Genomic DNA, 27,205 nt, shown 5'->3' with positions numbered 1-27,205 from the left:
GCTCATCTCAGGACAACAGCCAGGTGACACTTGATACGAAGCGAGCCCTCCCCGGGGCTCCACCTGCTCAGAAGGGAGCCCTGAGTCCGCCCATAGCCCCCAAGGCGCCCCGTGATCTGCCCTCTCCCGCCTCACTGAGCTAGGCCCCAGGGACGCACAGACCGGGCCACCAGGGGGCTGGAGAGTGGGACTGGCTCCCTCCCGCCCTTGGTCCCCGTGTCCATGTCGCTCTGTCCCAGGAACCTCGACTAAGCAGCAGCCCTCACTGCGGCCCCGTCCACTGCCTCTGTCTCCCAAGCGCCTGGCCAGCACCTGACCCAGTTGCCCCTGGACTGCCTGGCGGACAGATGAATTGATTCCAGCCCCTGCTCACCGTGGAAGGACAGGCCTGCAGCGCAACGCAAGGAGGTGTGGGCTGAAACTCAGAACACCTGGGGCCCGAATTCCGGTCGGTCGTGACCTTGATACTCACCGCCTGTCTGACCTTGGGCAAGGTCCAGCCGTGGAGCCCGGGCCCTGTCCCCTTTCCTGCAGGGTGGGTGCCTGGGCCACTCCAGCCCTGACACCCAGTCGTCCTGAGAAGCGAGAGACCATGTCTGCCCGTTCCCGCCGTCCCCAGCCGAGCAGGCCTGGGGGCGAGGCCTGAGCCTGTGATTGTCCCTGGTGGGAGGGACCATGTCCTCAAGCAGGCAGGGAGGGTGCTGGTGAGGTGAGGGCTTTCCATGCAGCCTTTTCCTCTCGTCTCGGAAGTAATCGTAGTTGTGATTTTGCCTGAAACTGGGGACTAAATGGACTAAACCCCATAAACTTCCATTTCCACCCTTGATCCCAAACATTTTTCTCATTCTTTACTTAAAGTAGATATTCACTGGGACAGAGGAAATGGAGTTTTGCAGTGTTTCGACAGATGGCGCTGCTGGTAGCTATTATCTGACTATAAAAAAATAAATTTCAGCTTTACTAACTTAAAAAAAGACTCATTAAAAAATCTGTCTTGCGTCCTGGGATGTGATCCATTCACGTGTTTAGTCCTCATCTGACTGACGCCTCAGATGGTGAGTGGTTTTGACCCTTCTGGATAGTGAAGCCAGCTGAAATGCAGAGGAGCCCAGCCCAGGGCTGGCCCTGATCATAGCTCCCAGCGCTCACCCAGCGCTGCCTTAGAAAACGCCACCAAGTGCTTCACTCAGAGGAAGAGAGAAGACCGTATTCGCAGATAAGTGCCGTCCATTTTGGCTCTTGACATAAATACAAATGAATCAGGACCTATCTACCTAGATGCTTTGAAGAGATGCAAATATCGTCTGCAGTGACCACACTCACAGAGAAGAATACAGTGATTGTTCAGAGAGGCTGGAGGAAGGTGCACGTCTACTAGAGCCTAAGGAGAAGACGTCGCGCAGAGAACCAAGGCCCAGGCTCCCCAGCTCCCTCCCCCGGACCCACGTTTCCATCTGGCCTCCAAGCAGGAACGCTTTCATTCTGCAGCCATGCACTGGCTTCTGGGTGTGGCTTCCCTGACTGCATACAGCAGCATAGATTACAGATATTTGGCAGGATTCCTCCTTCTCTGGGAACCAGGCAAGTCATAACACCCACCGAACGCTCCGCACTGCTGTGCAGGGAGGAACGGCCTCATCTCAGGTTTCAGAGCGTGGGGCCCGAGGTCGCTGGGCTCGGCTGCCCCCCGCGAGCCATGGCCCCAGCCAGGACGGGCTTGGGATGAGAGTGACAGGCCCCCATTCTGCCACCAGGCCCCTCCCGCCGCCACTGACCAGCCCGCATGCCCAGGGTGCAGCCAGTGCTTTGTCTCAGAGCCTGACTCTGCCCTCTGCCTATGGCTCCATCACACAGAGCGGGAAAGAGAAATTACAAAAGAAGGCGTTGGCATGTGACGCTACAAAATGCTATTGAGGGGCTTCCCTGCTGGCGCAGGGGCTGAGAGTCCGCCTGCCGATGCAGGGGACGCGGGTTCGTGCCCCGGTCCGGGAAGATCCCACGTGCCGCGGAGCGGCTGGGCCCGTGAGCCATGGCCGCTGAGCCTGCGCGTCCGGAGCCTGTGCTCCGCAACGGGAGAGGCCACAACAGTGAGAGGCCCGTGTGCCGCAAAAAAAAAAAAAAAAAAAAAAAATTATTAATTAGTAACCCCAAGAAATGTTGAGTGAAACAACCGCAATTTTTCTTCACCCTGAGCCTCAGATCCCCACTTGTGTGCCCTCTGCTGCTCTCCACCTTCTTTGGTTGGTTCCTCCTGTTGGACGCAGGTGTCGGCACCTGCCCCACTCCAGGCACTGGGGAGAGTCCCACTGGCGGAGGACCGAGGCCCTGGGGAGGGAGCCTGTCTCCTGAGCATGGAAACGCGCGCATCTGTGTGCTCTGTGAACATAAGGAGAGGGGAGGGATATAGTGTCACTGGCCTTTTAACTACTTTTTAAGATTAAATAGGTTTCTGGCGTTTTTTTTTGTTTTTTTTTTTTTACTTTATTACTAGTCACTTAGCAAACAAAGAACTGTACTATCTTTATACAGTTGACCCTTGAACAACACCGGGGCTAAGGGCGCCGAGCCCCTGTGCAGTCGGAATCGAGCATAACGAGTCCGTCCCCATCTTCGCGGTCCCCGTACCCACGGTCTGCATCCGCGATTGAACCTCGGCAGGCCATGGGTGCTCCTGCAGCGCCGCGGTACTAGTTGAAAACAAGAGTAATAACACTTGGCACTCCTGCGTGCTATTTAAAATCTCACTGCCTTTTGGCGGGGGGCGGGGAGGTAAGCAGTAAAAGAGGGGCAATCTTGTGTCAGAAGGACTTGAAGGGGAAAAGCAGCACTTTAGCCTGAGGTCAGGGCAGCGTGGCTTGGGTGCCCGGCAGCGTTAGCACAGCTAGGACAGGGTTGTAATTCTAAGTGACAACTAAAGGGGGAGACATAACAGTTTGCTTGGGGCCAGGTACCACACTTGCCCTCCGCCCAGCTTTAATGAGGTGCACTTCATTAGAAGTAAAAATCACTCTCTCTCAGTTCCAATTTGATGAGTTTTGGCGACAGACATAGCTGTGTGACCTTCGCCAAGAGCGTTTCTGTCACCCCGGAGAGCTGGTTCTCTCCTGCCCCTTTGCAGCCTTTTCTTTTCTGAATGTCATAGAAAGGGAGTCTTTCATTTGGAGTCTTGTGTTTGGCTTCTTTCACACGACAGCGGCCGAGATCCACCACGTTCTCCGTGTCTGTGGTCCGTGTGTCACTGGGTCGCACCCCGTCCTGTGGGCACATCAGCAGCTGAAGGTCACCAGGATGTTTCCTTTGGGACAGATGTGAATGTTGCTGCCACAGACGTTCACGTACAAGGTCTGTGTGGACACATGTTTATTTCTGTCGGGTAAATACTCGTGAGTGGGGTTGCTGGCTCACATGGGAAGTGTATTTTTAACTTTTGAAGACACTGCTGAACTGTTTTCCGAGGGTGCTCTGCCCTTTTGCCTTCCCAGCAGGGTGTCCGAGAGTTCCAGTTGCTCCACACCCTGCTGTTCATATGTTGTTTCAGTCACTCCTCAACGACACTATAAATTAGGGGTTATGGTTACTATTCTCATTTTACAAATGAGGAAACTGAGGCGTGATGAGATCGCGTGCCTCGTGTGAGGCATGTAGCTAAGAGATGGTGGACTCCATTTACACGGAACCAGGTCTGTTGAAGCTGTTCTTAACGGTACTGTTCCTAAAGCTAGAAGAACTTGTGTTGCTAATCTAGGCGATTTTAGGACAGAAATATGGCCAAAAGCCAAGAGCCTAGGACTTCATCTAGTGGGTCGTGAATACAAATTGGACTATATGCAAAGGAACTTTTTAGTTAAAACGGATTTAGGGAAAGCACAGGTGAGATGAAAACACCTCTCATGTCTAAAGCTTTTATTCGCCAAAGCCAGCTTATCATGACATTTTCATATGCTTCCCCCGTCCTTGAGGACAGGGGAGGAGACCTTGCTGGGCCCTGAAACAGTGCTGGTGTTTTCCTAAGTGGGTAACGTTGCAAAGTGCGCCAAGAGCTTTCTGGACATCGACTCCTTTTTCTCTTTTCTTTATATTTGTCTTAGAATAAATTAGCAAATAAATAAATGAATCCCATCAAATTTCTCACAACTGCGCGTGCTTGGGAAGGTGAATTGTCTGTGTTTAGAAAGCATCTCAGTTTTAGAAGAGAACGTTTCATAAGCCCAGAACTGTCAGAAGCCCATACCAAATAGTGAAGGCTGGGCCCTTGTGCGTGAGGGTCCAGGATGTGGAGCCGGCTCTTCCAAGTTTAAATCCCACAATCTTTCCATTAAAATCAGAAGAAGACATTTCCACGTGAATATGCTAAATGGGTTCTGGAAAATCAGATGCGTAGCATTCTTCACTCAACTTCAGCCCTTTACTGAGACGTCCAGGAAGACCAAGAAGGTGGGTGGGCCCGGCTGCTCCCCGAGGCTGCAGGAAGCCCTGCCAGCCAGACAGGGCACCTCCCGCCATCCTCAGAGCCATAGCCTTGGTCCTGAGTGGGGACCCGGGAGCCTCGATTCCGCACGCACAGGGCTGCTTTCTCCCAGCCCCATCAGAGCCCTGCGTGCTCCGACACAGCTGCCTGCAGACTGAGGGATTCTTCCAACAACGTGACAGACCCTGCAGTGTGCCGTCATGCGTGTCTGTCAAGCAGAAGCCTTGTCACTTTGCAACAAGTGCTGGCCTGTCCGGGTGGCAGGACACGGCCATGAGGCAAGCGCGCACACATTCCTGCCGGCGTTGACACATGCCCTGGGCCCATCACCTCCCCAGGATGTGTGTGTGCATGTGTGTTTGCGTGTGTGCATGTGTATGTGTCCGTGTGTGTGTGCGTGTGTGTGTCTGTGTGTGTTTTGCTTCTCTCCTTTTCAACCCCCTGCCCCCCTCAGGAGGCAGCAGTGAGTGTGAACTGTCAGACAGAACAGACCAAGCGTTCAGTGGTGTCCAGCGCACTTGCGGGACTTTTCTCCAGGAAACCTCACCCAGGGCGATTGTCATGAGAAGCATCCTTTCAGGTCGCTTGTATCGGTGTCAGAGTGACAAGCGTGCCTGGGCTCCCCGCAGCAGACGTCCTTGCAGCCCGAGTTCCGTAGTCTGGGGACAGGAGCTCCCCGAGACAGGCCGCTTGTGGGCGACTATTCGGTGCTTCCGGCGGCTCTGGCGTTGCCCCTGGAATTCACTGTGCCTTTAATGTGACGACCTCAGCGGACCTTATCAAGGTGACGTTTCGTTCCAGCTCAGCTCCTGGGGGGCGGGGGACATAGGGGCAGAAGACAGGCGCCGTTCCCAGTGGAAGAAACAGAGCCACGGTCACAGTCAGAGCTGGCATCTGCCCAGCCTCGGGCTATACAGCACCTCGGAAGACAGAAGGTTTAAGAAGACAACGCCTATTGCAGACCAAGGGACTCCAGTATCTGGGGTTGGGATCCCCAACGCTTCAGTCCTGATACGGGCCAGGCCCCCGTGTGGTCACTGCAGCTCAGTGCCTTCCTGTCCTGCCCACACAGCCGGCCGCCCAGAGCCACGTCTTGTCACTGTGGAGGCTTCGGGAGGGCCCACAGGTTGGGAATTCGCCAAGAGAAGCGCTTCATGAGCGAAGGTCACCTCCGGTGACCTGGGGACGGTGACAGTGGGCTGATGGACAGCCCGTGTGAGGGACACTAGGGTCTCATAGGCAGGAGGACCTCTGCTCTGCAACCCGCCGAAGGTGTAAACTGCAAGGTGAGTCTGGTCTCAGTGCACGGCCCTGGCCTCATGCGTGCGGTTACAGACTAGCTGAAGTGAATGATCAGTTCAACAGGTATTTGTGCATCACGACTACGGTTTAGCCACGCCACACATCCAAGAACAATATATTCCATTGTCAATCGTTTACTTTGTTTTCTTTCCTTTCTCTCCCCTTGTCTCCAGGAGACCAATTAATTGTTCAAAGATAATATATAGAGGAGATTTCAAGAACATTTACTTTGGCACCATCTCTGCCCCTTTGCGGTCTGGCTAACAATAAAGCTAAAATTTGTTTTGTAGTGATGGTTCCAGTTGGACTGGAATCCCTTTGAAGTTCCTGCAGTTTGCTGTTGTGAGAGCTCAAGATATTATTTGACTGCAATAAAACACTCTGTGCGTTATCATAATATGGGACACAGTGAACTGTAGCAACACGCAACGGCCAGACTCACCCCCGGGTGCCCTGCAGGCCTGGAGAGCACGGCCCGTGCAGACGGGGGTCCATCCATAGGGTCCGTCATTACCCCGAGGGCCATTCATGGGCCTTAAACTCCCTGTAGGGCCCATATCAGCAAGGCCCATTTGCTCTGGGGAGCAAAGAGCAAACCTGAACAGACCAGCAGGCATACCGAGGGCACCCTGGCCTGACCTGGTGACCGTCGGTGTCAGGGTTCAGCCTCCCGGCTCTTGCATCAGCTGACCTAAATTATTTCATGCTGTTGTCACCTCTAAGGTAATATAGGCATTGTCTGGGGCTCTATTTATGCTTTAAAGTTCTTTCCCACCCACCCATGGCTGGGAGTGGTCCGTGAGCGTCAGTGGAGGAGGGTGTCCCAGGGGAGGGTGTCCCAGGGGAGGGTGTCCCAGGCTCTCACCTGCGGGTTTGGACCCAGTGCAAAGGGGTGCTTCACTCCGGCGCTGCTCCTCTGAGATGCACGTGTCCTGGCGTCAGGACAGAGGCCCGGCTGCTCCGGACATGAGAGCCCCCGCCAGCGTGCAGTGAGTGTGTGCGTGTGCGTGCATGCACACCTTGGGGCTGTGTACATCTTTTGGAAAGCAGTTTTGTCTAGGGTGGTAAACAGCTCTCACTAAGAGAATGTGTTACTTGGCCGCCATGTTCCAGGTGTTAGAAAGGGCTGCAGTGGATTCTTGTTTTAAACAAATAATGAAACCCTCGTAGTGTTTAGTGACACGGCGACTGGGCTGTGTTCCACTGCTTGTGTAAATGAAAATATTTTAAGTGATTTTTTATGATAAGTTTAAATAACCAAAAGAAATGCCTGGAAATACATTTTGGCACAGGGAAATCCCTCCTTACAGGAATTTATAAATATGTCATGTGGGAAAATAATTATAAAATCTATTTTAATCTTCTCACCTCTGAATGAGTCTTCAGTTAAAATGTTCTCCCTGTCTGGTTTTTACCACTGTCCCTGCCTTATGTGTTACCTTCCCATGTTTGATCTGAGTTGCATTTAGTTGGGGAGAAAAATGAAAGTCCATTGAACTCACTTCTGGTTTCCCTCCGACGTGTACACGTGTCCTCACAAGGAGAAAACAAGCTGAACCAGCTGAAAGTCCCCAGCTCTTCTTAGACCCATCAGAGCACTGAGGGCAAAACGCTGCCCCCAGATTGCAGAGAGAGGTGAATGCAGAGCTAGCACGAGTAGAACCTCCCACTGGGCTGGCCTCACGCACAGAGGGTGATTGGCTGGTTGCTAGAGGCTGAGCATGGACTCTTGAGAGGTCAAAACTCTTAGGGCCCAGCATTCAGGGCCCCGCATCCATGACTTTTATCTTCAGGAGCCCTGCTGGTTCCTGGGGTGAAGGAGGAGAGAAGTCACCCCACGCCTGTGCTGGGGGATGAGGAAAGTAACCAGTCTGGAATGTGTCCAGAGTCCTCCGGTCCCTTCCCTCCAGGGAAGCTCTGTCCCCAGGCCTGACGGATGTGGGGGAAGCAAAGCTCCATCCCCTTGAGCCCCCTCGTCTCCCTGAAGATGGAGCAGAAAACTGAGAAACAGCTGTGAAGGTCACAGCCAGGGACACAGACCCAGAAACAGAAGGAGAAGTAATCGTAGGATTATGCAGTATTTCCCTTCTCTCACACTTACACCACATCAGCAGCCTCCTGTGTAATTACACAGGAAACTGCAAGGTTCAGACCCTATTTAAGAAGGAGTCTCTCAGGAAACCCAAAGAGAAGCGGGGAAACAAAAGCACAAGGACCCTGGAGGACATTTTGGCCTCTGGCACCTACAGCCACATCAGACAATAAACACAGCCTCCCTCCTAGCCAGGTAAACACAAGACCTCGCACTGAAGACCCTTTTACCTTAGTTCCTTTTATCCAATATATCGAGCCCAGCTTTCAGCTACAAGACGAGCTAAAAGGTGAAAAACACAGTCTGAAGAGACAAAGCAAGCATCAGACCAGTCTCAGATATGGAAGAGATTTGGGAATTACCAGACTTTAAGTTAAAATAGCTATGATTAACATGCCAAGGGCTCTAATGGAAAAAGTGGACACCGTGCAAAAACAGATGGGTAATGCAAGCAGAGAGGTGGGAATTCTAAGAAAGAATCAAAAGGAAATGCTAGAAATCAAAAAGTCTGTCACAGAAATGAAGATTGCCTTTGATGGGCTCGTCAGTAGACTAGACACGCCTGAGGGAGGAATCAGTGAGCCTGAAGGTATGCCAATAGAAACTTCCAAAACTGAGAAGAACGAGAAAGAAGAATGAGAAAGACTGGAACAGAATATCTAAGAATTGTGGGACAATTACAAAAGGTGTCACATACACATCATGGAAGTACCAGGATGAGAAGGAAGAGAGAAAAGAATAGAAGAAATATTTGAAGTAAAAATGGCTGAGAAGTTTCCACAATTAATGACAGACACCAAACCACTGATCCAGGAAGCTCAGAGAACTCCAAGCAAAATAAATACCAAAACATTTATGGTTGGGTATGTCATATTCAAAGTACAGAAAGTAAAAGACAACAAAAACGTCTTGAAAGAAGCCAGAGGGAAAAGACCCACCATATCTCTACAGGAACAAGGGTAAGAATTATATCAGACTTCTCTTTGGCAACCATGCAAGCAGTAAGAGAGTGAAGTGAAATTTTTAAAGGGTTGAAAGAAAAAAAAAAAAAAAACCAGAATTTTGTGTGTAGTGAAATTATCCTTCAAAAGCAAAGGAGAAATAAAGACTTTCTCAAACAAATAGAAATTAAAGAAATTTATCACCAGTAGACTTACCTTGTAAAAAACTGAAGTTAGAACAAGTTCTTCATAAAGAAGGAAAATATTATAGGATGTATTTGTGGATGTTGACAAAGTGATTCTGAAGTTTATATGGAAAGGCAAAGCCCCCAGAAAAGCTACCATGACACTGAAGAACAACAAAGTCAGAGAGCTGCCACTGCTTCAGTGATCAAGACAGCATGATGTCAGCAAAAGAACAGACAAACAGCCCCGTGGAACAGACCCTCCCACACACGGTCAGATAGTCCTTGACAAAGGAGCAAAGGCGTTTCAGTGGAGAAAGGACAGTCTTTTCAGCAAATGGTATGGAAACAACTGGATGTCCACATGCAAAAAAAAAAAAAACGAATCTAGACACAGACCTTACACCTTTCACAAAAATTAGGTCAAAACGGATCATAGACCTAAATGTAAAATGGAAAACTAAGAAACTTTTGGAAGATAATATAGGAGAAAGTCTAGATTATCTAGTGACTTTGGAGTTTTTAGTTAAAACACCAAAAGCACAGCCCATGAGAAAACCAGTTCATAAGTGAGACATCATTAGGATTAAAAACTTCTGCTTTGTGAAAGACACTGTTAAGGAAAAAAGAAGCCACGAGCTTTGAGAAGAATGTTTGCAAAACTCATATCTGATAAAGGACTGGTATCCGAAATATACAAAGAACTCTGAAAATTCAACAATAAGAAAATGAACAACCCAATTTAAAAATGGGTAAAAGGTCTAAACAGACACCTTACCAAAGAAGATACACAGATGGCCAGTAAGCACATGAAAAGATGCTCCATGTCTTACGTCATTAGGGAAGTTAAAACCATAATGAGGCACCACTGCACACCTGTTAGAATACTGAAAACCCAGAACACCGAATGCTGACAGGAATGTGGAGCAACAGGCTCCCTCCTTCATTGCTGCTGGGAAAGCAAAATGGTGCAGCCACTTCGGAGGAATGTTTGCAGCTTCTTAAAAAGCTAAACATCATCTTAGCGTAGAATCCAGCAGTCCCACTGCTAGGTATTTACCTTTGGTCCACATAAAAGCTGCATGTGACTGTTCTTAGCAAATGTATTAATCATCATCGAAAACTGGAAGCAAGACGCCCTCCAGTAGGTGAGTGGAGAAATCATGGCCCACCCGGACAACGGAATATTATTTAGCGCCAAGAAGAAATGAGCTCTCAAGCCGCAAGTCACCACTAAGGAGGAAGCTTAAATGCATAACGTGCAGTGAAAGAAGCCGATCTGAAGAGGCTACGCACTGAACCATTCCAACTATACGACATCCTAGAAGAGGCAAAAGCTACAGAGACGGTGACAAGATCCGTGGTCCCCAGGGATTAAAGGGAAGAGAGGGGGTTATAACAGGTGGAGCACAGGTTGTTTTCAAGGCAGCAGAACTGTTCTGTACAGTCCTGTGGTGGTGCACGTGTGACATTTTGTCAGAACCCAGAACGTGGTACAACAGAGTGGACCCCAGTGTCAAGTGGACTTGAGTCAGTGTGTTGGTTTGGTCCATTTGTTGCCGCAGGATGCTGCTCTGATCTCATGTTAGCGGGATGGGTTGCACAGGGCCTGGGGAGTGGGGCTCACGGGAGCTCCCTCTACCTCCTGCGTCATTTTCCTGTGAAGATAAGACGGCTCTAAAAAGAGAAAGCCTGCTTTAAGGAAGGCCCTTGGACACACAGCTGAAGAGAAGTCAAAGGAAGAAACGTGGATCCTTATCGACCCGAGAAGGCGGTGGGGCGGGGAGAGGGGACCCGGCGCAGCCCTGGCGCCCGCCCTGCCGTCTCGGGAGCTGTGGAGCTGTGCGCCCCCCGAGGGGAGCAGCCCAAACGCCTGGCCGGCGTCGATGCCAGGATGCTGGCCACGGCCTGAAACCGGAGAGGCCCTCCGAATCCCAAACCTCATCTGTTTTTGCCAAAGCTCACGCCACCCTGGGCCTGCCTGATCCTCTGCCAGCTGCTGTGGGCTGATCAACGGTTTGTGTCATGCTGTGTTTAAAGCAGGGGAATTAGGGACGGGGTGGTGCGTTCCGAATCCCGCTGAGGTGTCTGGCCGGGCGTGGGGGGCTACAGAGCCAGCACCCGGCTGTCTTCCCGACACGCCCAGGTGGGACGCCAGCCCGAGACCCCCGGCTTCCCACCGGCAGGATGGGAGGTGGGGCCGAAGAACGTGCGTGAGACAGGGTGGAGACCGTGAAGAAATCCAGCCGCCGTTCCGTGCCGGGTGAGGGGCCTGGTCCCTCTGGGAGATGCTCAGTCTGGTGGCCAGATAGGTCCTCTCTCTGCGCTCAGGTCCAACCTTCGCATCCGCTGTGTCCCGGGACCCTCGAGACCAATCTCTGAATTCTCTTTCCCCATCTGATTTTGCTGACAAGGAGACCAGTCGTTGGGAAACGTCTAATTTTACGTCAATCTTAAAGACTGAAATAGTGACAGAGAAGACTAGACATGAAACTGGCCATTTCAGAGAGACGTTCATTCCTGAGAATTATCTCCCTACTGAAAGAATCCCGCAAAACTCTAGGTCTCTTTATGTCTGTGCATGTGCATACGCGTGGACCCACACAGGCACACAGACGTGCACACACGCCCAGGCCCCCATCGGTGCTCTGGGACCCCACCCCTGCCCCCTCCCCCCACCGTCCCCAGGCCTGTCCAGTCCCTGCCCTTCCCGTCTGCTGTCCCATCCATTCAGTGTCACGTGGGCACCACACGGCTTTATCACGTTGGAAAACGTAACACAGCAATGGCTTCAGAGGGCCAGCACCTCTGACACCCGTCGTTCCTGAAGCCAGACCCGGGTGTGATGGTACTGGGTGGGACTGGGCGTCGGCTAACCCAGGACAGAACACTCTTTTGGAGAAATACAAAGAGGGGGGCTTCCCTGGTGGCGCAGTGGTTAAGAATCTGCCTGCCAATGCAGGGGACACGTGTTCGAGCCCTAGTCCGGGAAGATCCCACGAGCCATGGAGCAACTAAGCCCGTGCGCCACAACTACTGAGCCTGCGCTCTAGAGCCCGCGAGCCACAACTACTGAAGCCCTCGTGCCTAGAGCCCGTGCTCCACAACAAGAGAAGCCACCGCAATGAGAAGCCCACGCACCACAACAAAGACCCAACGCAGCCAAAAATAAATAAATAAATTTATTTTCAAAAAGAAATACAAAGAGGAAGTGTGTGCTGGTGTTGGATGTGTGATTTTGCCTAGTTTTAATCTGTACGTATTTGGGAAGGCATGACATGCTCGCCTCTGAAATCATCGGGACGATGCCCTTCATCCTGAGTTTCCGTTTACCTTCTCAGTGGCTTACATCTGTGACTGTGAGCCCAGCACTCGTAGCCGCCTTCCGGGGAGCTTGGGCTGTTGGCGGTGACCTCGGCCTGATCCCTCCTGGTCACCCTGTTGCTTCACTGAAGAGCCGTGGGCGTGAAAGCTGCCTTCGGCTGGGCTTCCTCTGAACCGGGTGCGGAGGCCGGGTAGCCTCCCGCAAGGCACCGGCGTGGCCACATCTCCTGCAGGACTGGGGGAGCCCCTGCCAGGCCTGGCCTCTCCACAGGGCCTGGAGGGCTGGGAAGGGGTCAGTTCAGGGCTTTGGTGACAGCACGGCCTGTGGTTTGCAGGGTGCGGCCATCAGATCTTTGCCCTGTGTGTGCACTCCAGCCTCCCGGAGGCCCGCGCTTGCTGGGAGGTGAGCAGCATGGAAATGAGCTTCGTTGTCTAGAATTTCGCAAAGCCCTGCGGCTACACCGTGAAGGGCGAGCGGAGCGGAGCATGCCGCCAGCGCTGGCACCGAGGAGGGGAGGCGGAGAGCCTGTAAGAGGCGTGGCTCCTTGAATCCAGCCTCAGAGCAGGAGTTCTCTGTTTCAGAACGAAGATGCATTTTGTTAAGAAGTGTGAGGTACTCACCCCAGGCCATGGTTTGACCTGCAGATGACTTCGGCTTTTGGAACCATGGAATGCAGAGTGAAAACTAAAAATACAGCTGAAGACAGAAGACGTCAGGAGATGATTATCTCTGCGCTACTACTGAGCTGTTGTTACTTTGGGAAGATTATGTTTCCAGAGTCTGTGTCTGCTTAGTTTTCCTCGTTGTAAACGTCCTTTTCATTATGAAGCCGACTCGGAGAGCGTTCTGGCTTTTCGTATTGATGTACTTTTTCTCTTTCTGGATAAACCAGCTCCATTTAGATGACTGACCTGCTCGTTAACTAAGGGAAACACCCCGTCAGTTACCAGCCGTGATGCCTCGAAAACTGACAAATCCCGCCTTCCAGCGTGTGTTATGTGAAGTGGGGGGAAAGGTTCCTGTGACTACCGGCAAGTTTCCCAAAGCCCCAGTTCGGGTGGGAAGAGCCCACGGAAGCCCTTCTTTCTGAAATAGCTTTTTCAAATCGAAGCGAGGAAAGTGTGATCCTGGGAGCTGAGCGCAGAGCCTGCTTCTTGCCTCGGGGCCTCACGACAGCCTTGCGCTCCCTCTCCCAGCACCTCTGACCCCAATGGGTGGACGTGTGATCCTCCGGGGGCTTGGTGGGTCTGAAGAAGCTGTGTAGTGCTGGGCGGGCACTCCTGAGGAGCCCCCAGGCCTCCCGGGGGCCAGCCTCCTGGCGACCACCTGCCGTCGCTGGACGGGCTGTGACGGCCCTGCCGGAGCTTCTGTGCGGAGGCTTCCTGAGCTCGTTGAGGTCATTTAAACAGCAAAACACACAACGCACGTTGTTTCCTTTTACTTAAGGGACAGAAGGTCCCTCAGGTATTATTATTAAGGTATTACTCACAAAGTCATTTTTCTCTCAAAACAAATGCTGATGGGAAAGATGGGAAGAGCATTAAAGATCATAGACTCTGTGTCCAGAGAGAGCCTGCGCCTGGCAAGCACAGGACCAGAGCCCTGGAGCCTGCAGGGCCTGGGCCGCCGTCTCCGAGGTGACACTAAGGTGACACTGAGATGAGCGGGCCGCCCTGGAGAGGCTCGGGCAGCTGCCAGCCCACCCTCCACGCCGACGTTTCCTTAGGCCTCGGCGTTGGGCTTTCAGGAGTGTCTCCTTCACAGAGGTAGACACGCGTGTGCTCCGTCACTAATCCCGGTGCACGTGAAGTTCAGCGTGAGAATCCCTGTTACCTCTCTGGCTTTGTTGTCCTGAGAGACACCCCCGTGCTTGTGATTTGGCCAAACTCAGGTGATGTGTTGTGAAAAGCAGCGTATATTCCCAAACACCTATTTCTAGGTCGACAGTAATTGTTTACCTTAGTGGAAAATGTTCTGTTCTGATGTTGTGTTCCCTTTTCCTCCCCCCACGTCTCTGAAAACCTTCACATTTCCTGCCTATTTCTTTTTTCCAATTGACGATTTTAACGACGTTCAATCTCTTTGATAACGTGTTTTTCAAAGTACTCTATTGGGGCTTAGAAATCCTATAATCGTGCATTGATTTGCTTACCAACATACTGCTTTAGCATTTGAACAAACAGTGACAGTGTCTCCTTATTTGGAAGTTAAGCCACAAAGTGACGAAGTCCTCTTTTTATACAAAGTGGAAAAGAAATGAGCTGTTTCCAGGGTTGATCTTCTCTTTTGAAATAACCTTGCATGGAAGCATATTCACTTACAAATCATCAATATACTCTTGCATCTTACAGAAATCCAAGTTTCGTCCGTTTGTAACGTTAGTAAATAAATGACAGGGTCGTGGTCACTGCCTCGTTTGTCTGGGGCTCACACAGGGACCCGGCTTCCCTAGAGCATCAGCCTCGAGCGGAGTCGGGGAGATTCGGGAACATTTCCTCGGGGTCTGAACGGGGAGAGGACCCCAGCCTTCATCAGGAGAAACCTGAGCAGGACAGTGAGTGTGTTCGATCCTCTTAAACTGTCCAAGCTACTGATACTGGGACGCATTTTGTCATTTTTTATTGAAATGGCCACCTTAGAGGAAATATCTGAGAAAGAAGAAAAAAGTAATACAAGTGTGTCACTCGGAAAACTACAAAAGTGTGTCAGAACAACTCTCCTACCCAGTCACACCCACTGGTCTTCAGAAAGGACTGTCACCATCAATTTTTCATCTTTAAAGGGTTTTAATTCTTTCAGCATGTTCATATGGTTTTATAAAGCCCCAGATGCCCGGCAAATCCCCTTGGTGTTGTAGGACAAGATTGCTGTTAAAAAGTGTCTAGGCTCTGTCAGCTGCTTCTCGCCAGCTTCTCGAGGGGCCCTGGGAAGCGGTGTTTACGCTGAAGCCTGAATTGATGGGGCCAGTGTGATGCAGTCGGGTCAGAGGGGCAGCTGCTTAGCTGGGCTCGTCAAGCGCTCAGGTTTCACTGCGGTTTATAAAGGAAGGTCTGTAGTGATAACATCTGGCTCTTGAGCGTGACTGCATTTTGCCTCTTATGATTGAATGGAATTTAATGGTGGGAGGAGAAAACCCAGGGCAATCTCATTCTTGAATTATGGTTCCAGATAGATTAGGCAGAGTGGCAGGCCGAGCGCTCTGGGTCGGGCCACCTAGCAGAGTCTGTGGAGCAGACTGGCTTCCTCTGCTCTGCCCCCACATGCCGCCGGCCCCCCCCTCCCACGGCCAGCATCCTTGCCGAGCCAAGGGCAGGGCCCCTTCGGGCACAGCCGCGCCCGGGCTCCGGTGTGTCCCCATCCGGCTGGGCTCTGACCTGCTGGACCCCGCGGGCGACGGGCTCAGCTGAAGCCCTTCGCCACCGGGTGCTCCCTGAACGGCGGTGCGCCAGCCAGGCTCCTGGTGTCAGAGGTGAGCTTCGTTCCTGATTCCGCCGTCATCCAGGGAGCTCACTTCGCGCCGAGGTACCAGGACACTGTGACCTCGGGGAGCTGTAGACGCTAGAGGGGTCGCTCCTCCGGCGAGGGTCCAACTCAGATGGGACCCCAGCCCCGGGGTCCTGGCATTCTGTGCTGCTCAGCGGTCCCGGCCCCACAGGAAAAGCTGGTGGTGTGGCGATAAACTCGTGCCGCTCGGGGTCTTTTAAAGTCCTCTTCACTTAGCCTTTGGGTCTCTGAGTGTCTGTATAACTTCTTAAATTTGCAAGAACCTCTTTTCAACCTCAACAGGTGGGTAGACCACACTCAGGTAAGTGATGGCGGGCGGTCCCCTCCCAGTGCAGTCAGGCCGAAGAGCGGGAGAAGGGGCGGGTCTCTGACACTTCACTTGCGCCCTGTTTCTCCACAATTGTGGACAGTGTTCTTGGTCTTCGTGCAGCTTCAGGACCAACAGGGGAGGAGCCCAGCAGCGGCACAGCACAAAACACAGGGGCTGCGGGAGGAGATGCAGGCGTGGAGGCTCCCAGTTCCAGGACCTCTCAGCTGCCTGGCCTTCGTGGGCTCCCAGAGCCTTTGTTTCTTCAGCCATCATGTGGGACAGGTGCCAACCCCCTCACCTGCCACATCGTCACCCCCGCATCCTACGAGGTCAGAAGGGATCCACATGGACCCAAGCCCACCTGAATGGAGGGTTCTCTGTCACCCCTGTCTGTGGTCCATTTGGCCGACACCTGTTATTGTGACGGGGTCAAGTTTAGATCCTGTAGGTCACTGAAATTCGAAAGAGGCTCCCCAGAAGGAAATGTTCTACCCATTACCTAACTCAACTTGGTATAACAAACCCAGACATTCCAAACAGCTGGATAAGGATGGCATTTATGAGCTTATCTTAGCTCAGTGGGGTCTTCTTCAGACAGCACACTTCCTCATCACACTTAAGACATGATTACATGTACAAAAGTTCTGTTTTTCTCAGGTGGCGGCCGTCAGGTGGGGCAGGCACAGGTACAGACTCCGCCCCCTTCATCACCTGTCGCTTCCCTCTGCCCCATCTCAACCCAGTGACCATCCATAAAGGCCAGGAGAGGACAGGAGGCCCTCTGCTCTGGTCCCAGGGAAAGAGAAAGACCAGGCAGGACCCCAGGACAGCAGCAAACTGTCCCGTATCATCCCCATCAGGGACTCCTTCTGACCCGAGAAGAAAAATGGGAGAAAGTGTGTAAAGTGAGCCTAAGATAAGCCTTTCTCCACTTGCCCTAAAAGCCCAGGGTCTGCGGCCCTTTCCCTTTTATATTAATTGTCATTATCATCCTCAATTCCTACGCTGGCCCATTACTTCTGCTGCACATGGAGTTGAAACCCTTTAAAGTAATCGTGATTATACTCTGTGCATCCTTAAAAGCATAAGCCACCTTTGAACACCGTGGGAAAAGATAAAGTCCCAACTACGGACTCTGCGAGTTACAGACGTGGAACGCCAGCTGTCTGTGGACAGACATGTATTTATGCAGCACGTGTGTCGTGGGTAAGCGATTCTGGTGAACCCCACTGGAGTGAAAATGTTAGTGCTAAAGTTAGGACTATTTTAACTTCAGTTTCAAAGTGTTTTTACTGCCCTATACCTTCCATGTCAGTGAGGTAAAGACATCTATCTCTACCCGTACATGCAGCCTTTTTAACGCTGCACTCGGATTTTTCAAATTAAATATTATGCTTATACACTAAACATTAGCAACGTTCTCCTAACAGTTAGGCCAGGCCTGCAGCTGACCGGGGAGTAGCTACGTGAGGCTCAGACCTTCAGCACCGGACGAGCCGCACGTCACATCCCCTCTGGCCCTTCTGCGCAGACTCAAGCGAGGATCACTGTCGACTACTGACGGTTCGGGTTGTAAATGCAGAGGTTGGGCCAGACGCGGTGGAGGGAGCCTCCTAGGGAGGAGGAGACGCCTGTTCATCTGAGGCTCTTCTCAGGGGAGATGACCCCTTTCCAGTGGGGAGAAGACCCCAGGCTCTGCGTGAGTGAAGAAGGGTGGCAGGGGGAGCTTGGGGGGTGCCTGGGAAGAAAGGAGGTGCACACAGGGCTCAGAAATCTCTGGCCAACAGGCCGGCCCAGGCTCTCTTGGTTTTGACCAAAGGTTGATAGAAGATTCAAGTAGCAAAGAGCAAATTCTTAATCTTAAAAACAAATTGTTAAGATCCAAAGTTGTTTTTTTGGAGTAAGAATGGGTAACATTTCAGAGTTAATTTGATAGAAAGAATCACCAAAGTAAAAACTGCACTGGGTTCCTTTTTTTTGTTTAAGCAGCATTTAGCCTTATTATTGTCAAGGAAGCTATACCAGGCGGTACGTGCGGATACTGAGCGTTTATCCCCCACATCCTCTCTGGGTGCTGGCAGCGTGCGCAGGTCTGCCCTAGGCCCGGGGGCGCTTGCGTCCTGATGGGCGACACAGCCCGTGACGGAGGACAGGCAGGGACACGTGTGCTGTGAAGGATAAAGCGGGAGATACGGCCGGGAGGCCTCTGCACTAGTGAGGGTCTGCGCGGGCCGTGGCGGAAGTGACCTTCGGAGGAAGGGCGTCCCAGGGGCCCAGGCCCCGAGGCAGATGTGTGCTTGGCCAGCTGAGGGAGCAGCGGGGGGCTGGTGGCCTGGCGCAGGGGGAGTGGGGACAAGGCCACGGCGGTCCCCTCCGGCCCTGCAGGCAGTCGTCGGAGCCGAGGGCTCCCGGTGGTTCCCACGGGGAGGGGCCCCAGCAGCCACCGCGCCCAGAGGCGGCGTCTGGCTGCTGGACAGACTGCGGGGCCGTGTGGCTGCAGGGAGAGCAGCTTGCCTTCCTGCTGCCCCAGGAAGCTCTGAGGGCTTCAGGTGCGGCAAAACAGGACGGGGTGCTGGGAGGGGTCCCCAGTTTAGACCGGGCTGGGTTCCTAAAGGGCCGCCGTTTCTGGGCCGACGCCCTGCTTCCCCGTGCCCCACCTGCACGCCTCCACGCCCGAGCCCCTCGCTCCCCAGGCTTCCCAGCAGATTTCAGAGGCACCCACGTGGGCTTCCCTCGCTCTCCTCCGCCAGGGCACGCTCCAGAAAGGCTACCATCTGGCCTTGAAACCCACCTCTGAGCAGTGGGTTCTGTGGCATAAAAAATGTTACTTTAGGTTCTACACCTCCCCAAAGCATAGCCTAGAAGGAAACGTCATATGAAGGGACACGGTGGTACCTCTTACGATGTCGTAAAATAAACAGATGCAAATCTACACCCTCATTCTGTCCATCCCCTCCCGAGGATTCGTAAACTCTGAAAGGTGTGCTTCTGAATCCTCGTTACCAGTCAGTTGTTCAACAAGCGTCGTTCCTCCCGGCTGGCTGCCCCCCTCATCTTGCCAGCTCAGGGCACAAAACGCTCGTCGGGAGTAATCCCCAAACTTGCATTGTCATCAGTCAACGGGGGAAATACTGGGATGATTTCTTTCAGTTCCTCTTTCTTTTTTTTTTTTGCTGCACCGAGAGGCTTGCAGGATCTTCGTTCCCAAGCAGGGACTGAACCCGGGGCCCACAGTGAAAGCGCAGAGTCCCAGCCACTGGGCTGCCAGGGAACTCCCTTTTTTTTTTTTGTCAATTCATCTTTTCTTAAATCGAGGCATTTTCCTGGGTTTCATGACAGCACCTAAGTTAACATTAGCTGTGGAGGTGACATTTGCAATCCACGCGAATGTTTATCTTCCAATCCTCCCGCAAGTGGCCTGAGAACATGCCACCAGCATCCCCGATGGCCAGGCCCTCCCTCTCCCGGCCCGGCCGCTCTTCCCCGTGACAGAGCCTGCGCCTGGGCCTCCCGGGGGTGACGGGCTCAGCTGAAGCCCTTCCCCGCCGGGTGCTCCCCGAACGGCTGCGGCCCGGCTCTGCTCTCCTTCCGCAGCCCCCAGGCCCCGGCCTCTCGCCGCCCACCGCGCCCCGAGCCCCCGTGTGTCGTTGGTTCCCGGCCGTCGTCTCCTCCGTTTCCCCAGCGAGGGCTGCTGTTCTGATGGCCCTGGGCCTTCCTCGTTTCCTCCATCTCTGTCTCTCCTCCCTCCACCGCCCGGCCTGTAGGTGTGACCCCGGCTCCCCCGGCCACCTGCCTCTAGCCGGACGCCAGGCCACTTCCCAGGCGGTGAGGGACGCGCGGCAGGGGCCATCCTTCCCCCGCCCCTGCAGCCGGACCAGCTGGAGCGCCAAGCACGTGCTGGCTTCGCGGTCACTCTTACCCAGTGTCCTGGGTTGGGGGTGATGGAAGAACAGCGTCCCCCGAGGAGCGGGCCAGGGCCCGACAGGACAGACGGCCTGGGGCTCGCCTGGCTGGTCAGCGTCCGCTGCAGCCACGGGCCCCGGGGGTGGAGGGGACGCGTCTGCACATCCCCCCGGCCCGGCGGCAGGGGCCCAGGCGCGGTGAGCCGCTGACCGCGCCACCAGCACACCTGTGCCGTTTGCATCAGGTGCCTCTGATTTACGTCCCAGACCCACTCCGGGCTTACCGTGTGGCCCCCGGGCGGCCAGTCAGCCGTTCTGTTTCCTCCTGTACGTCCAGTGGAGATAACACTGACCCACGCCGCAGGGTGTCGTGAACTTCAGTAATGAACGCTCGTGCGGCACTTTGAAGATGCGAAGCTGCGCACCTGTGTAAGTGCCTGATGACCGTCCTCGCAGATTATCGGACCCTCCCGGCCTCCTGGCTTGTCGCTCCCTGGCGACAAGCAGCTCTAATAGCCCCCGCTGTGCAGGCCACTCGGGTCTAAGAATGCAGCCCCCAGTGGGTTTACAGGTTTAAAGGACGTTGACGAGGTCCGTGCTGAGCGCTGGCTGTCCCAGGGCCCCCGGCACTTTTCCAGAAGCCGGGGTACTGTTGGGGCCGCCTGCTCCTCTGGCGTGGTGATGCTGCAGGTGCCTGCTGGGCTTGCCGTCTCCTCGGGCCGTAGCTCAAGGTTGGCGTGGGAGAAAGGGGGCCATGTGGTGTGACCAGCGCCGAGCACACACACCCCTGGGACCCGCCTGGAGGGGATGTGCCCCTCACACCTGTGTCTCGGGCAGCTGAGAGCCGCGGGCACTGCGCGTGAACGTGCGTCTTTTGTGTCTTTTGTGGTTGTGTCTGTTTTAAAAAGACTTTACAGCCGGCTCTTGGTTTCAGATTTGCCGTCATCTTCTGTGATGTCATGTTGCCTGCATCTCACAGACCAAACCAACAGGTGGGTGGAACTCAGGCAGCTAGTGGCCAAGAACCAGAACAGGAGGAGTCCGTGGCCAGCCTCTGCACGCCCCCCGCCGGCAACTCTTACCAAGGGGTGATTCCCACCGGTCTCTCTCACCCCCCCTTTCTTCTGCCAGATGTGCCCCTCGTCACCCCTCTGTCCTCTGCTTTTCTGGAGAAACACACACTATCCGAGGTGTGTTCAGCTGGCCCAAGTTCACCATGGCAAACGGGAAGTCTGACACGGGGTTGAGGAGGACCAGTGATGCAGGAAGTCCACACAGGCTGGGACAGCTGTCACACGCTCCATGGCGGGGGAGGCCATGGCAGCCTGTCCACCTTTACATGACGACAGCTGCCATTGGAGGAAAGAACGAATTCTGCATTTTTAAACATTCAATCTCCCGCAGTCCCATGGTGGGTGACCCGAGGCTCTCACAGATCGAAGACGCTCACACCCACGGAAACCAGAGCCTTCTCTGTGATGGGCCTGGTGCAGAATGTCAGTGTGGCTTCAGGGAGGCACGTGCTGTGCCCCGTCACATGGTCCCTCCACGGCACCCCCATACCCATTTCTCCTGAGGAGCCTCAGCACAGACTCCTAACCGCCCTGGTGGCTGTGATCGTGATTGGACAGATTGCTCCCTCACCAGGGAACCCGTGGCTGGACATGAAAATGTGACCCTGACTCCAGAATTGTAGTTCACCGAGAGCTTATACACATGGCCAGATAGAAAGCTCTCGGACCATATAAACGGATATCATTTTATTCTTCTGCCTAGTTTTGTATTTAAAATGTTAAGGGCTTTCAACCTTAAATGATAATAATAATAATAATGTAAATATTTTACTTAAATGGGAAAATTCTTCACTTAAAAAGGATACCTATAGGGCTTCCCTGGTGGTGCAGTGGTTGAGAGTCCGCCTGCCAATGCAGGGGACGCGGGTTCGTGCCCCGGTCCGGGAAGATCCCACATGCCGCGGAGCAGCTGCGCCCGTGAGCCATGGCCGCTGAGCCTGCGCGTCCGGAGCCTGTGCTCCGCAACGGGAGAGGCCACAACAGTGAGAGGCCCGCATAACACAAAAAAAGAAAAAAGGAGACCTATATATGTCAGTTGAACATGAAACAGTTGGATGAGTCACAGTTTTAGAAATTTGAAAGAATAAGCGCAATCCTTGTATTCATCCCTGCTTTCTCTAAATCCAGTGTATTGAGCCTTGTGGTGTAATCAGCACTGTACTGGATGCTAAGCACACAGAAATTAAGGCTCAGATACCACCTAGAGAACTGGCTCTGGTGTGACACCTTTCCAAAGATAAAGGAGAGTTAGTGGTTCAGGATAGAAGTGATGTATTTATTTTCAAGTTGAGTACTCGTGGAGTTTTTTATTGTGGTAAAGTATACATTAAATTTGCCGCGTTAACCATTTCCAAGCGTACAGGTCAGTGGCATTAACCACATTCACAGTGTTGTACAACCATCCCTCCATCCTCTCCAGAACTCTTTACTGTCTCAAAACCGAAACCCTGTCTCCATTAAACAATAATTCCTCAGTCCCCTCCCCCAGTCCCTGGGCCCACCCTCCTACTTTCTGTCTCTGTGAATCTGATTCCCTGAGGGACCTCATGTGGGTGGGATCATGTAGTATTTTTCCTTTTGTGTGTGGACCATGTTTTGTTCATTCATCCTCTGTCGACGGACACTTGGGTTGCTTCCACCTTTTGCCTATTGTGAATAATGCTGCTGAGAACGTGGGTGTGCCAATGTCTGTTCAAGACCTTGCTTTCCGTTCTTTTGGGTAGGTACCCAGAAGTAGGGCTGCTGGATCATACGTTAATTCTGTGTTTTCCAAGGAGTCTCCGTACCGTTCTCCATAGTGACTGCGCCGTTCTACGTTGCCACTGACAGGGTGCAAGGGTTCCAGGTTCCCCACATCCTCGCCAACTCTTGTCGTTTGCTGTTTATTTTTTTTAAAGTAACCATCCGAATGGGTGTGAAGTGGTATCTTGTTGTGGTTTTGATCTGTGTTTCCATATTTGTTAGCAATGTTGAGCATCTTTTCATTTGCTTATTGCCTATTTTTATGTCTTCTTTGAAGAAACGTCTATTCAAGTCCTTTGTCCATTTTTCAGTCAGGATGTTTGTTTTATTGATATTAAGTTTTGGGAGTTCTTTATTCTGGATATTAATCCCTTATCAGATATATCGTTTTCACGTATTTTCTCCCGTTCAGTAGGTTGTATTTTCACCCTGTTCATGTGTCCTTTGATATACAGAAGTTTTAGTTTTTGATGTAGTCCAGTTTATCTATTATTAATTCTATTGCTTGTGTTTCTGGTGACATATCAAGAAATTATTGCCAGATCCAATGTCATAAAACTTTTCCCTCATGTTTTCTTCTAGCAATTTTATCTTTTGACCATGTATACAAGGGTTTATTTCTGGGATCTGTGTTCTATCCCATTGGTTTATTCATCTGTCTTTATGCCAGAAACACACAGCTTTGGCTATCATAGCTTTAGTAATAGGTTTTGAAATCAGGAAGTGATTTCAAACTTTTTCCAACTTTTTCTTTTTTAAGATTCTGTCATCTATTCCCAGGCCCTTGAGATTTCATATGAATTTTAGGATGGATTCTTATTTCTGCAAAGAAAAAAAAATCTACTGGAGTTTTAATAGGGGTTGCACTGGGTGTGTAGATGACTTTGGGTAGCATTGTCCTCTTAGCACATTAACTCTTCCAATCCATGAACATGGGATGTCTTTCCATATATGTGTATATTTTGCACTTGTTTTTTTTTTAATATATTTTAAATTTTTATTTATTTATTTCTTTAGCTGTGTTGGGTCTTTGTTGCTGCGCGCAGGCTTTCTCTAGTTGTGGCGGGGGGGGGCTACTCTTCATTGCGGTGCGCGGGCTTCTCATTGCGGTGGCTTCTCTTGTTGAGCACAGGCTCTAGGCACATGGGCTTCAGTGTTGTGGCTTGTGGGCTCAGTAGTTGTGGCTCGTGAGCTCAGGTTCAGTAGTTGTGGTGAGTCACGGGCTTAGTTGCTACGCAGCATGTGGGATCTTCCCAGACCAGGGCTTGAACCTGTGTCCCCGCATTGGCAGGTGGATTCTTAACTACTGTGCCACCACAGAATTCCTGCACTTGTTTTTGAAGTCCCGTTGTAAACACAGCACCATCTTTGATCATGGAGAAAAGGAAAAATTAATCTTTTTTCCTAGAGTGGACTACAGTCCAACCTGAATGATAAGCAAATTATATGAATGAGTCAGAACAGAGATGAGAACTGACACCAGTTGAGGGCATCAGGGTGATGCCTTGAGCGTCAGAGGAGGAAACCACAACTGACTAGCACTAGGGCCCCCGGGAGACCCACCTGAAGGCACAGGAGAGGCAGGGGAGCCAAGAACTCAGTGGGTTTGTGACCTGGATGACCGGAGATGGACTGGAAGGCTGCAGGGTAAGACACACAAGCCCGAGAGGTCGAGGGAATGCTTAGCCGGAACCAGTGACCTGGCCAAGTGTGGGGAGAAGGCCAGGGCAGCACATGCACGCACGTGTGTGTGTGTGTGTGTGTGTGTGTGTGTGTGTGTGAGAGAGCCTGTGCACATCCAACATGCAGGGCAAGGACAAGCAGTGGAATGTGGACAGAAGGAGGCCCTCAGTGGTGTCTGAGCTGACAGATGTTTCTGGGCTCTGGGACGCCGTCAGCAAGGAGAACGTAACAAGTCCCGTGCGGAGGACAGCAGGTGAGCGTGAGGTGGTGGAGCCCGGGGTTTCACTGATGCGTGCTTGGGAGGAAGGGCATTTGTGCAGTGACGTGTGGAGGATGGGGAGAAGGATGGACACTGTCGTTACCAGGTGGCCAGATCTGCAGACTTCCTGACACCGTATCTCGCTCAGTGCCCCCCTGCAGCGCCGGCTTCGTGAGGCAGAGCAGGGCTGCCCACTAAAAACCAGTCCTCGGACATGTGGACACTGACAGTCACGCCCGTGTGACCCTGACTAAGGGTCCACGTCTGTGTCCATGCTCTGCAAGGTCAGAGGTGGGGGATGGGTGAGCTCGGGTGAGACCCCAGTGTGCTGTAGTCTGTGGCCCCAGGTGCCCAGGTCGGCCCTTGCACACGGCATAGTTAGAGCCTTGGTGACCCAGGAACCAGGAATTGACCTCCCGGAGAATCTCAGGAGAACATCTCTTTCCCTTTTCGGTCCCTCCACTGCAAGGACTGGAAGTGCCCCCCGGGGCCACGTGGGTGTGCGGGTGGCGCGCGGTGCTCAGGGGCCTCCGTCAGCCCAGCCTCCTGAACCTGTCACCGAGCGCCCTGACCTGCAGGACAGGTGTGAGCTCAGATGTGGCGGGAACAGGCCAGGGGTGAGTGTGGGCCACTGCCTACGTGCTGGGGCAGGCTCCCTGCCTGGCCAGATCTGGGGGCGTGAGCGCTGTGAAAGGTGGTGGAACCCAGCACGGCCAGAAGTGTTCAGATGCTGCTCTGAGGGGACCGTGCCCTGCCGGGCCAAGCCTGGATTGCATCCACGAGGGGCCCAGGCAAGTGGCTCCCAGCCCCGCCTGCTGACCTGGCCCTGCCCAGGCGGTGCAGCTGGGCCTGCCCCTGAGGGCACGGCACAGCAGTGGGGCATTCTTCTGTTCCGTTGGTGTGTTCCTTTTTTTTTATTCCAGTGTAACAAGACTCTCGCAGTTCTTTAAAACAGTCAAGAGACAATGAGTTGAGGGCTTTTCCCCTCTGGATGTACATTTTATCCTACTTGGTAACTAAGATGCAACAGAAAGTGGCCAGAGTCCCCTGAGTATTCCTGGCTCCGCCTGGTCGCGATGCCGGGGTCACGTCGCCCGTGTCCTGGGCGCCACTGGGCGGACGCTCGGGAGGGCCAGCGCCTCAAGGAGCCTCTTCCGTTTAAAGAGAGAGACGAGCGTGTGTCGCTGGTGGTGTCCTCGGCACGGGCGGGACGCTTGAGTGCCTCAGAGGAGACCTGAGGAGCCAGAGTGGGGTCCGGCCTTCGTGCCTGTGCTGGGGGAGGGGCCACGGCCACGGTTAGCGCCCTCGGTGCTGCGAGTGTGGTCCCGATGTGGGTGACACCAGTGTCCGCAGAGTGAGCCGGCCCGTGGGGCAGAGGCTGCAGCCTCAGAGCCGCCCTGCAGCCCCGTGGACGCTGGGGCCACGAGAGCCGTTGCTGGGCAGGGGGCGGGGAAGGGTCCAGACAGCAGGGCCCTTTCCATAAGGTGAGGGTCAGTGTCACAGGCCAGGAGACAGGCCGGAAAGGCCATTCTGTGCTTTAGGTCTCTCTGAAAGATGAGCTTGGAAAACTCTTATGAAAGTTAGTCACCCGTGCAAAGAAACAAGACACGTTAGAACTATTTTCTTAAAGGGCCGTTAGGACCATGGTATCTAAGGGGTATCTTTGAAACAACGTGAAAATGTCTTTAATAGAGAAGGATGCAGTAAACTTTTCAAGAAGAGGTGGTTGGGGAGAATCACCCGGGTAAGTGGCCTTTGTCTGAGACCGGGCAGGGATGAGGCCAAAGGAAGAGATGCCCTTTGGCCGCGCACCAGCGAAATGTGGTCACTGAGGCAGGAACTTCTGGGTTGGTTGCATCTGCACCTTGTGCCACGCGCTTTCGTGTTACAAGGTGCAGTGGCAGGATTTCATTCCTCTGGGAATCGTAGCTGAAGGGCTATGTTATTAGGAAAACTGAGAAGTGGTGTTGGCCGCGTTCCACGGGAGGCCGCGTGCAGTGTCCCTCCAGGTTCCATGTTGGGGGCGCCATTGTTAAATTTGGAGACTGAGAATTATCAGCTATTCTGACCCCGGAATTGACCTCTGAGACTGAGTTCTCCCGTCTGTTAAGAAGCCAACGATGCATCCTTGGGACCTGGGCTGAGGTGAGTCATTCGACGGTTCAAGCCCCACGGAGCAGCAGACGCCTTTCCTCCTACACCTATTCCTGAGGGGCCGTCACAGGCCCACTCCGGGTCAGGACCCCAAGGGTTGAAGGGTGCACACCTCCCACACCGGGAGGCTCAGCCCTGTGGCAAAACCTGAAACCTGGCATATGAATGGTATTTCGTAGACAGTATTATAAGTCAACACTTGAAGCAAAATAAGAATTGTATTTACATTTCTGCATTTTAAGAGGATGCCTTAAAATTAAGCGT

At 52.9% G+C, this 27,205-nt stretch overlaps 1 protein-coding gene across 3 annotated transcripts in view; it reads left to right on the top strand.

Annotated features, from left to right (window-relative positions):
• The window catches only part of GMDS (GDP-mannose 4,6-dehydratase), a 479,216-nt gene that overhangs the window by 437,956 nt on the left and 14,055 nt on the right, over positions 1-27,205 (top strand). The window lies entirely within an intron of this gene.

This window comes from Pseudorca crassidens, chromosome 10 (genome assembly GCF_039906515.1).
Source record: "Pseudorca crassidens isolate mPseCra1 chromosome 10, mPseCra1.hap1, whole genome shotgun sequence".
Taxonomy (NCBI): domain Eukaryota; kingdom Metazoa; phylum Chordata; class Mammalia; order Artiodactyla; family Delphinidae; genus Pseudorca; species Pseudorca crassidens.
The sequence above is the reverse complement of the archived record's forward strand: the minus strand, read 5'-3'. Positions and strand labels throughout refer to the sequence as shown.